Below are 12,761 nucleotides of genomic sequence, written 5' to 3' on the forward strand. Positions count from 1 at the left end.
TGATCTGTTTTGAGACATCTTGGGAGCTTGGAATGTGTGGTAGGGTGCAGCTGCCGGGGCTAGGATGGTTCTAGCTTCAAGCTGCTATGGGATTTGGATAGCTCTGGGGCCCTCGAGGCAGAAGGTAGCTAGGAATGAGATCCCAGGAGCTGCTGTAGAGGTTCCAAAGCTTTATTTCTTCGAAGGGTTCTACCAGGAAAATCTGGATACATAGCATAGCAAGGCATTTTTATAGGGTTGAGGGGGATTGGGATTATAACTAGTAAAATTATAAATTGAGAACTGTTGCTGTGGAGAAAGATACGGCGCGGCAAAAAAACAGCAACAAGACACTCTCTTGCTTGGTGCAGGAAAGAGCAAGAAAGAACAATTTGTTGAAAGAAACCATTGCCTTAAATAAAGCAATTTGTGCAAAACGAAATACAGACAGTTCATTGGTCAGAGAAGGAGACACCTCTTCTCCCTGGCTTTCTCAGGGACCTTGCAGGTGTTTATCTCTGTTATGATTCTTTCTCTTGTGTTTACAATAAAGAAGAAACCTCTAGCTTGGGAAAAATCCTAGCTGAGGCTGAGAAAGTTTCATGGTCTGAGAAAAAGGCCTAGCTAAAATGTGCCTAGGCCTTCAGAGAGTCCACAGAGAACTATCCAATTACTTTGAGATTTTCGATGAAAAAAGACCAATCATCTAGTAAAGTTAAAGACCAATAGAAATCCTAAATTATAACAGGGGTTTCAGTAGGGGGGGAAACATTTCTCATGAAAAACTTTCATTGTCTCAAGGTTTGAGATGCCAGGAGCCCTTTTCAGGGACAGTTATATCATCCACAGTAGGAGGTGGGTCAGACCTGGCTCTGGTGAGGTGGTGCCCTTCCCCCATACACCCCAGCTCCACAGACAGGCTAAGAGCATTGGGGTGTTCTGGGGAGACTTTGCAGCAGCCTTCTAGAGCATTAAGGGAAGCAACAAGAAGGCTGGAGCGTGATTTTTTGTCAGGGCATATACTGATAGAACAAGGGCAAATGTCCTTAAGTAGAAGTCCTACGTCAGGGGGCTGGAACCAGATGATCTTTAAGGTCTCTTCAAACCCTAAGCATTCTATGATGTTATGAAAAATATGTAAATATTAAGTGCATCTAGGCATAAATAAAATATATCTACATTTTAAAATTGTATATTTCTGTATATATAATTTATCTGCACTTAAAAAATGTATCTATATATATTCAATATCTATACCTATACAATTGTTTGTGTATATATATACATATATGTAAAAGTTTAGTTTTTCTCTATGGGCAAAGTGAAATGGGTAGCCAATCGAGTGTAGTGGTACACTTCCTGCCCTACATCATCCCCACGCCTATGCTGCATTATGATCAGAGAAAGGCCTCAACTTTGATGGATAGCCCCTGGACTGCTGAGGCTGTGATCAGCAACTTCCCTCTGAGTGAGGCCTCTCAGCAAGTGAACTCTCAAATATTCTGAACACTCAGAGAATCCCCAAACAATGATAAATCCTTGGCTGAGACCCCCACTCCTCAAGGCTGGACCCTTGGCATGTTGAGAAGATGCAAAGGCATATTTGAAGTGAGTGTTTTGTGGGGAATTTTTTTGCAGTCCCTTGTACAGACTCTTTATGTCTGTGTGCATATGCTATAGCAAATGTGCATGAAATTATGTTCTCCTGTTGAAAATATATCAGTTCAAATATTTTTCTATAGCTTTATCCAGGGTTGTTCACCTTTGCCCCAGTGGAAGAGAACTGAAGCTTCTTTCAGGGCACTTCTTTCAGGTGAGGCCTGATGGACCCAGCATATCAATAGACTGGGAGTAGCCCCAAAGAGATAAAGCCATCCACGGAATGTCAAAAGAACATCAGCAGTCATCTACGAATATCTAGCCCAGACTCTGCCTCTGGCAGAGTTGAGACATCTCCTCCTGAAAAGACTGAGAAGAAAATCAAGGTATGAAAATCTAATTAACATCAGAAGCAAAGAAATCTGCTTCTGATATAAGTACTAAGAACTTCGCAACTTGGGACCAATGAATGCTGACCCAATTAATTTCTATGAGTTTTGACTTTACAAAATATCTGAAAATCTTGTAAAAGCAGTGTGTCATGGAATGATTCTCTCTGCACACCTGGGCTATGTGTGGATGAGATGATTTCTGTGATACAACCAGGCCAGAACAACATCCTGGCCAGATAATAAAGTAATGCCTTTACTCTCTGACTTTAAAAATGTTGTTGTAGGGTGCCTTAGGTTGGAATGCAAGATGTAACCAGAAGTATGTATTCTATTACCATCTGTTAAAACTCAGTGGGATAATGTTCTTTATCTCTTCCAAAACCCATTCTCCCTCCAGTGGGATATCTTCTGTTAATGGGCCATTGAGACCCACTGCATGACTGATGAAATTACAGTGTCACATTGTGAGATGTTCCACCCATGGGGAGCAGCCAAGCATTTCCTACCTGGATATAATCTAACATTTGGAACACCACAGACAGCCTTGCCTACTGGACTTCCAGAGGACAAGAGCTATATAACCACCACCAGACATTAGGAGGAAGACCAGACCCTTCTACTCACCACTTCAACAGAACCACACCTATCACTTCAAATGGACTGCAGACATCATCTAATTGGACTGCTACCACTATTGGACTTGGAACCGGGCTGGTGTCATGGGGAAGTCAGATTTCCTCAGCCCCAAGGCAGTCACCAACCGCATCAAGTCCAAAGGGCTGAAGAAGCTGCCCTGGTGCTGCCAGATGTGCCAGAAGCAGTGTCACAATGAAAATGACTTCAAGTGTCATTATACATCTGAGTCCCACCAGAAGCAGTTGCTACTGGCTTCTGAAAATCCTCAGCAATTCATGGATTACTTCTCCAAAGAATTCGAAAATTATGTCATAGAATTGCTCAGGAGGCGATTTGGAACAGAGTCTACAATAATATTGTGTACAATGAATACATCAGCCATCGAGAACACGTCCACATGAATGCTGCACAATGGGAGACACTGATTTTACAAAAGGGCTGGGGAGAGAAGGTCTTTGTAAGGTTGATGAGATCCTAAAGGCTGGTACATTGAGTACATCGACAGGGACCCAGAGACCATTCACAGGCAGCAAGAACAAGAGAGGAAGAAGAAACAGGACCTTGATGATGAAAACAAACCTGTTAAATTCATTGAACAAGTTAGAAGAGAAAGAACTGGAAATGCCAGTCTATACTGAGCTGAACAGAGAAAACAAGAAAAAATTACATTTAATTTAAACAAAGGAGAAAGCACTTCAGTTGCAGCATCTTCTAAAATAAGCATCCTTGGACAGAATGCAGTGAAAATGGTGGCGGGGGCAGTTAAAAGAAAAAGAGCAGCTCATAGCTCTGGTCAGCCCAAAGAGAAAAAGGAGAAATCTGCACTGGATGAAATCATGGAGCTTGAAGAGAAGAACACCTCGAAGAGACTACTGGTTACAGCCTGAAATCACTGTCAAAATGGTAAAAAAATAAAAACTTGGAAAGAAGTATCACAAGAAGAAGGCAGTTGTTAAGAAAGGGACTGACAAGTACCCAGCAGCTGTGAAGGTGATTGATTATGGGGACAAGTTGAAGCTTGATCAAATGCATCTAGAAACTGTAATACCAGCATCAGGCAATAATGTGATGGTGTTAAATGGTGAGTACAGGGGAAATGAAGGCATTTTGGAATCCATCACTGAGAAGAGATTTTCAGTGTCAATAACCATTGACTCAGGACCTTTAAAAGGGTGCAAAGTCAAAGATATCCAGTATGAAGATGTTCCCAAACTTGCCTGAGGTGCTAAATCATGCATCAGAGAAGATTTTGGTTCTCAAAACCTTCTTTCTGGCATCTTTCAGGCAGACACAAGACTCTGTAGTATAGTAAATCCTAAATGAGTCCTTTGCTAAATTGTTGCATTTCAGTTATAAGTTAAGCTAAATGCTGTTAAATTTAAGGTGCTGTTATGTTTAAATGCTGTGAAGTGCTATTGAGCCTTCAAGTCATATTCCTTTTTATCCTCAACTCTTTCATCCTTTTGTCACACACACCCCACATGCTCCCTACCTCAACATAAATAGTTTTCCATTTATTTTGGTTTAAATTGATTCACTCTGGATTTTTCTTTCTTGCTTTTCCTTGTTGTGCCTTAGCCATCTAATAAGTAGTAGAGTGAACCTTGCAAATGATTAATGTTATAAATAGCAACATAGGTATTGGCTTTCACATTTATGTATTAGTTTTTGCAAGTTATTATTGATCACAATGATTTTAATATAACACTATTTTAACCCCTTTTAACTACTTTAATATAGCATAATCTGTCAGCTTTTGTGGCCAGTGCTCCGACCACATGTAGTTTATAAATATATTATAGCTTAGACCTTTCATATATTAAAATAGAAACTATGTACTATTAAATACTTTTATTTGTGTAACTAACGCAAATAATGATGTGAAATAGCTATGTTGATTCAGCATACCTTATCTGAATGATAACAGTGACAAGAACCTGGACATTAAGAGAAAAATTTACTACTGACTCTCAAGTAATCAGGAAGTGCCAAAACAACAAAATGGTGCTTTGAGAAGAAATAAAAATACATTGATTTAATCTAGAGGAAGGCATTCATATGAGACAAAGGTTAAAACCAAGCAAAAGAATTCCCAGAACCTGTAAAACCACAGGTGTGGGATTGTGCTGTGGTCAGGCTCACTCTGGATGGGCTGCGGTTCTGTCTAATCACAACAGAGTAGAAACAACCTTGCCCTTATTAAGTTTCAGCTCTGTTACAAAAGAGTGGGTTGGCTAATCATGAGAGGGAGATGATGGAGGAGTCAATGTTGGCTGGTCATTCTGCAGTGGGGTCCAACAGACAGAAGGTACTAGACCTTTGCTACGACACAATAAACTGCTGATACATATTTCTGCCTTCTATGACGGTCTCTTGAGCCTACCATTCATTAGGGGATGCAGGGGCGCGGAGCCACTTGTGGAGGAATGGCGAGGGGATTAACCAGACAATCCATGGGATTGATAAAGCATAATCCAACTTTATTGAGAGCATCAGAGAGTTTTATAGCCCAGAATAGCATAAATCAGCATTATTCATATTAGTACAATCTTATTGGTTTTTACTATGTACGCCTTCTCTTATTATTGGTCACTGCAAGTGTGAGATAATCACGCCTACTTAATTTCTCGCTGCTAGTCTTGGCTGCTACTTCCCTTATTCTTATACTTATTGCTATATAGTATCCATCCCAGGGTTATACCTCGCTTGCTATGTGCTTCCCTGGAAATTAAGGCCTTGATTGAACAATGGACATATGTATTACTTATCAAATAACTCTGCAAATTATGCTAAATTTTGCAAATTTTGCAAAAGTCTCTTAAAAGCAAACACCGCTGCTCAGCAAAATCTGCTTAAGAGCAAGGCTTAGCTACTACTTAGCAGGAGCTGCTCTCCTGCAACAAGGCCTCAGCCGAGCCATATCCACAGTTGTGTCCATGGCTTTCTAACCAAGGGGAGTTTTCATAGAGGGTCTTTCAAGTGATGAGCAATTGAGAAAGGGGCTGCCTCAGTAGTCATGCTGCTGTAGATAGATGCCCTGTGTGTATGACCCTCATTAATATGCATTTAACTAATATAATGAAATGCACCTAAAAAATTATTTTAAGTTAATGATGTGCTTTTGGCCGATTGCCAAGCATCCCAGAACTGGATATTGTCCCTTTTAATCCTTATTGTTACAGATGAGTAATGTGAGGGTTGGCTCTCACAATTAAAGGATGAGTAAGTTAGATAAGTTTTGTGAATGTATTTGCTGTTGTAATATATCCTCCCCTAGTCCTCTTCCCCTCCCCCTTGTATTGTTGCCCTGAGATAGCTGGTGTAGTCAGGGAATTTGGGGAGGATGGGCTTGTTATTATACCTGACCTCCAATCAAGATCTAGGAAAGTACTCTCCACCAATGGACAGCAGAGAAGATAGACAGAGAACTGGCAAGACTTTGGGACGGTCTAGTGGCATAAAAGTCAGAACATCCATTTTGTAGGGAAGCACATGGTAGTTTAATCTTGTGCTCCCAGTGCTGTTCTTTCTCATTCAGTCTTTTGTTGTATTCTTGTTAAGGTTTAAAAACCTTTTGTCCTGGTTTGAAGGACAGATGTCTGCTGATAAAGGCAGAAGTTTTCCTTTGTAATAGAGACTTTAATTCCACTCCCCCCAAGTATTATAATTGTTTGAATCAAGGACTCTGAGGCAGAGATAAGGGGGCAGGAATAACAGCTCTTTTACTAATATATCTAACTGTACAAGCAGAAACAGCAACAGTTGTTCTGAAACAGAACAGATAACTCGGTTCCAGTCTTCTTTAGCTGCAGGCACGCTCTCTCTGCGCTCGACCCCGATGCTGCAGCTGGAACAAAACCCGGAGCTGCAGAGGGCAGGCGGGAGCGCAGGCGGAAGGGGCGGCAGCGGCCACGCCGGTCTCGGTGGGAACGGGCTGGAGCGGCGGCTCCTCGCTCACCGTGTGTGTCCGGGGGATCAGCTGTGTCCGCAGAGGCAGGAGGCTGGAACGGGGCAGATGCAGGGCAGGTGATCACAGAGGGTCTGGCTCTGCTGTGTTCCACAGCAGGGGCTGCACACGGGGCATCCTGCTCCGAGCTCGCCGGAAACACGAGTCCCCTCCCGGAAGCCCGAGAGGCCCCTCCGGGAGCCGCTCCCACCTCCCCTTTGTCTGGGTGTAACCCAGCCAGCTCCATTGGCATGATAATGGGAAAAATTCTTTAAATTGACACAGTAATAGAAAAACACTCAACCCCCCAATACCTTCATAATTCTGAAAGTGAGTGTCATTTCTTGCACCTAATAAAGTTTCAAAAATTTTAAATAGTGAGTGTTGTTTCTCACAATTAATTAGGAGTTAATTGCACATTGACAAAATATGCATTGATGAAAGAGATGTGAAAAAAGACACCTGTTAGAAGGAGATAGCAGTCACATATAGCTCAGGACACATTTATGTTTCTGCACTAGCAATCATAGGGAGGGTTTACACTTCCCCCAACACCAGGTGCTGCTCATCTGCAGCCTGGGCATGGCCTAGCAGGATGCTTGCCAGAGGATTTTTTTCAAGTTTTACTTCAGCTGCCAGCCCCTGTACTGGTGCGGGTTCACTCCCAAACTTTACTCTTCCCACCCCTTTTTCTCACAATCCTAGCAGGGTTGTGCTAGAGGGAAGGTGCCCAATGGCTGATCTGTGTTATGGTCCAGAATTATGGTCCCACGCCACCCTCAGTCATGCAGTGTGAGCCACGGAGTGGAGCTGGCACAGTGCAACACCCACATGTCTCCCACACCCAGCATCTGGACTCGAGTGGATGATGTCCTTGAGAGGAAAGCTAATGTCTTTACAAACAATTTGATGGGTGAATATATGTATGGGTGTTAACGTCTTTGAAATGGGTTTTAATGTCTCTACTGCAACAGGTTTGTTGCAAGGCACAGACAGTTTGGCTCCTGAAATAGATAAGTGTGTGCACAAGCTTGAACTTATGAACTTTGGGGTAAAATGACAAGTTCAAGGGGTAATATGTGATCGGTGGTTTGAGTAGGCTGTACCATCCTAACATGCAGCTGGGACTACAGAATAAAAGGAAGCTGCACCCTCCAAAACCTCACCCTAGTGGCCTCTCCCTCGTTATTCAAATAAAGTTGTAAGACTCCTATGTTTCTTTTTTGGACATGAATCTCTGGCATTTGTGGATTTTCCCAACATCCTGAAGGAGTATTTTCCCTGTTAAGCACTAAATCAGGCATTTCTCACCAGTGCTACCAAACCTTGATCGGCGCACCCCCACCCATCTTTGCAGCAGCGCTTCTGCAAGTGACCCATGTGGTGACTGTGTCCCACACTGCTCCTCCCTGGCAGCCTCCAGTGCAGGAGTGTCATCACTGTGCCAGTATGTTCCCAAGCCAGGGGTCGCAGCTGCCGGTCGGGTATGATGAAGCCGGGCCATGTTCGGGTCCGCGTCGCTCGGTCCCGGCCGGCCAGGGCTCCATGGGGGTGCAGTCTCTGCCCTTGGGGACAGCCCAGGCACAGCACAGCGCAGCCCTCATGACAAAGCCCAGGCCCACCCAGTGCTCTGTGCCCGCTATGAAGTGGTGTTTTCAGGGGATCCCTCCTTGTGCCCCATGCCCATTCCGAGCAGAGATGTTTCCAGGGGATCCAGCTTGCTGCTGGCCCAGACTAATACCTGGGGCTATGGCCCCCACACGAGTTGGAGTGTCGAGTAAACCCCATGGCTAGAGCTAAGAGGGAGAGCTGTGTATAATCTTACACCTTTCCAGGAGCTGGGGGTTGGGGGTGCCACCAAATCGGGACTCAGCACCATGTGTTGGTGCCATGCTCTTTTGGGCTCTTATAGGGTTCTCCTATCTGAAAACATTTTTATTAATAATTTATATTGTCAAAAACATGTTCTCATGGGAACACGCTGCACTCTTAGCTAAAGGCAAGGCCATGCAGTTGGTGTAATTGCGTGTGCTGAGTGGGAGCTGACAACTGACTCCTCACTACACTACACTCCACTCTCTACACTGGATAAATTCATCCTGAGGCCAAGGGATGTGTGCAGGGTAAACAAGACCAGGTTGCATCCGCACTGCAACACACACTTGAACATGTCAAGCCAGGACACATGGGTGCACAGCTGCTCTGTGCAACGCTAACTCCTAAATGTTCAGTGCCTTCACCACTAGGCTGCTTGGAAATGCCTCTGTAATATGCTTATGCATTCTTTTGTCATTTCAGTGCATTCAGAAGCACAGTTGAGCTGCTTTTGTTGTATTCCTCAACAAGATATCCAGAGATTAGTATGTTTTCTTTATTTTTGCAATCATTTCTACTAGGATTTTCTCCCTAGAAACATTCATGTGCCATGCATTGTAATTTTGGCACATTGGATTTGAAAATAAACTAATGCTTAGTTAAATACCAGCTAAATGAGTGTTTTATGCTGTCATAATATTTTTATTAGTTGAAACTACAGCAGTTAACAAAAACATTCAGAAGTTTGCCAGTGAAAATATGTTGACTGGGTTCTGCTTTCATTTCTGTAAGTGCAAGTAAACATCATTACCATGGATCTGTGAGTTTATTTTGCTATGGCTCTTACTGGAACATTAATCTTTAATGCTTTTGTTAGGGGAAAGCAGAAAAGATGTGAACCTCTAAAGAGCACTTCATTCATAAATAATTTTCATGAATCTTCATGTGTCTGAGATGAACTGTGATTCTGATGGTCTCGAGATAATTCACAGTATGAAAGTGCTTCAGTTAATATAACAGAAATCAGGATCGTCCTATATACACCTAAGCATGCCACATGAAGCCCTTCTGATAGTTTTTTTAAGGCACCTGTATGTGAGTAGCTGACTGGGAGAAACCATGCAAATTCTTGTGCCATTTTGCAGGCTTTTTTTCTTGGAAGCAGACAACATACTTATTTTTTAACCTCCTGGTGTGAGGAGACTGCTAATCTGCATGGAGAGTATTTTACCTTATGAATGGTATGATTTGTTCTGGGATTGGTGTATTTACCAAATAAAATATTAATGTAACATCCTATGTGTAGCTTGTGTTAGTGCTAGTTTTTGGAAATGAAATTTGGATAGCCATCCCCATTTCTTTAAGATTGTCGGGACAAAAACAAATACCTAAATAAACTCAGAATTTAGAAGCAGGAAAAAAGACATATGAAAAGTATAATTGGACAAACAGACTGCTAAGGGAACCCAATACAGTTTCCTCAGAAATGGGGAATCCCATGAATAACTTTTAAAGATTACCTAATCTTGTAGCTACTCTGTAACCCACCCGTTGTGAATCAACTATGTTGAGAGCAAAATAATAGTTGGAATGGATATGTTCTTAGATATGGATTAAGGCTTATTTGCTCAGGCAGGATCAAGCCAGGGGAAAGAGCATACAGATTTTCAGTGTGCATAATGGTGTGGTACCATAGCAAGAACACATGCCAAATGTATGCAATATAACAGTAACCTATTTTTTTTTATTCTTGGGTGCAATACCTTTTCATTCTTGTCCTGGGTTGATGTTAAAACCCTTTGTATTCCCAAATTATGTGCTGTTCATGCTTAGAAGGTTTGTTTGGACTAGTAGCTTGCCGGTGCTCTCCCCCATCGGCTGCTGGGGGCTGCTGTGCTCCCTCTGCCCCGTTTGCCCTCGCTGCTCAGCTTTTGCTGGCTTGGAACTGCTGCTCGCTTGGCTGCCCCCCCTTTCCCCCCCCACTTTGCTTGGCTCAGCTACTTTTTGCAGCTTTTTTGCATCATTTTCCTTATTAGCTAGGAATACCACCCAAACCTGATTTAGACTCCACCTGATCTGAAATATCAAGAAGATCCCGGACTGTGTTCGTGGCAAGACATACACGTTTCTGCCCTCCTCTACATCAGAGATGTTCTGAGACTGTACACCTACTCAGATGACAAATTCCTTTGGCATACAAAACCCCAGAAACTAACTGCTTCACACCAAAAATTCTGAAAACCTTCATCCATGCTGCCAGGTGTCCTGCCAGCAGCTCTGCAGCGGCTAATGCTATTTTGCAGAATTGGGCTCTGGACTTGTTGAAACTGAAGGAATCCAGTGTAGCAGCCATGAAAGTGTAAAACAGAGGAGTAGGTATCATCCTGCATATTCCTACAAAATAAAGTTATGCACATTTTTGTTTAATATTTTTGGGTGTGCAAACACTTAAAATATTCCCTGAAAAGAAACTCTTTGTTTTTACTACTTCTATTCAATTTTTGTTAGATTACAGCCTCCCACTTTTAAATTTTGTCTTTCCACAATTTAAAAATCGGAATTCTGTGGATTTTCTGTAGGAAGGGATGGAGATCACCTCTTCAAGCAGAAGAAAACCTTAAAACTTGAAAACTTCAGAATACCTGGAGCATTGCCATTGTCACATCAGAGCTTTCTGTAATGGAAGGGCAAGAATCTGTGCCATAAGGAGCAAGAGAAGGAAAAACACGGAAATGTTACATAGGTGTAACAGAGACCATGAAAATTTCTCCCTTTTTTTCTGCAGATGGAACAGGGCAGTAGAGTCCCGGGCCTGGCCCCGCTGCCTGCCCGGCCCCTACAGGGCCTGGCTGTGCAGTACCTGCTCGGTAGCCCAGGAAGCCTGGGAAGCCCAGGGAGAGGGGGAGGGGGGGGATGTTGCCTAGTGTGGTGCACTCTCTATTGCTGAACTTGGAGTGGCTGAAGGAGATGAGCCGCTGCCCCAGGGGCTCGGCAGCATCGGGGACTCCTTGGGCCGCACCATCTTGCCCCGGCTGTGCACGTGCGCTGCGGCCTGTGGGGGAGAGGAGCAGCGACGGGCCTGGGGCGATCCTGCGGCTGGGGCTGGGAAATGAAGTAAAAGAAAAAGAAAGAGGGAGAGAGAGAGAAAGATGGGATATAGCTACCAACAGACAGGGTGCATCCTCATGGTCATCCGACAAGACGCATCTTCAATCCGTTGGGGAGAAAGAGATCTCGAAGTCTCTTTAGGAAAGTCACATTTTATAGTCCTTTTCCAAAGCGAGTGGCCTCTGGCCAACAGGTGGGAAGATTTATGGACTATTGAATGGGGAGATCATTGCTCCAAGAAGCAGGTGGAACAGGACGCTACAGCCAGTACCCTGCTGGTGCACAGCAAACTGTGGCAAGCACCAAGCACACCTACAAACAGTCCTTGGCAAGCATCGGCCTCAGCCAGGCCAGACCTCAGGTCAGAGCGAGTGGTGCGGTCCCGGCTCTCAGTCTCTGATGATGTTCATGAGACAGATCAGAGAAACTTTGGACCAACTCTTACAGATGGTTAGGGTGGGAAGGGGACTTAAAGACCAGAGTGTGTCCAAGCCCCTTGCCATGGGCAGGGACACCTTCACTGGGCCAAGCATGCCAGCCCTCTTCTCCTGATCCCCCACCACCCATCATGTTCAGCTTCTTACTGGGGTGATCATGCTCTGGTATGACTTTTCAAACTCAATTTTCTCCAAGGAAAGATTTGAAAGCCTAGTTTAAATAAAATTCCATCCTATCCCACTGGACTACAGAGAACGACGGCTAAAAAAGCAGGAGTTTTGAGAAACCCATTTGGATTTTGAGCTGACAAATGGTGTGATATTGGCAACCAATACTTTGCTAAGGACTTCTCCAAACATGACCCTTGCTGTTAGGCTGCAAGATGCAGAGAAAGCAGTGGCCTATGCAGTGGCAAGGGAGAAATGCTGTGTGGTGTGTGCGCTTTCTCCTTAGCTTCAAGTACACTTCCGAACCTTTCGCTATGCAGAGTTGAAAGAGTACATGGTACTCTTTCAGGAAGCTAGACAGACTGGTGTGATATAGGTGGCTTAGGAGAAAAGTGCACCTCTCTGTCCGCCCTGCTTCTTCTATGAGTACCATGCACGTTGATCTTCCTTCTTAGCAGGAGTCACTGACAAACGGTACACTGCCCAGAACACTCTGGTGCTCTGCGGCTTCCTTGCTTGCTCTTTGTGTCCTGCATCAATTTCTCTCTAATGGAGCTGAGCTGATGCCTACTGCTCACTCAGAACACTCAGCTGCTAGGTTTTGCTACTGCCAAAACATACCTGGGGCATGCACTCTCCTTCTAAACCCTCTGTACCATATCAGTCTGTTCTGCTTCTTGC

General features: G+C 43.8%; 1 pseudogene across 1 annotated transcript; it reads left to right on the top strand.

The window, feature by feature from the left end:
• The first annotated feature begins 1,819 nt into the window (after positions 1-1,819).
• Positions 1,820-4,394, top strand: LOC306801750 (DNA/RNA-binding protein KIN17 pseudogene; annotated as a pseudogene). Its single transcript has one exon. The product of its transcript is annotated as a DNA/RNA-binding protein KIN17 pseudogene (transcript).
• The last annotated feature ends 8,367 nt before the right edge of the window (positions 4,395-12,761 follow it).

Source organism: Erithacus rubecula, assembly GCF_903797595.1.
Source record: "Erithacus rubecula genome assembly, chromosome: 4".
NCBI classification, from domain to species: domain Eukaryota; kingdom Metazoa; phylum Chordata; class Aves; order Passeriformes; family Muscicapidae; genus Erithacus; species Erithacus rubecula.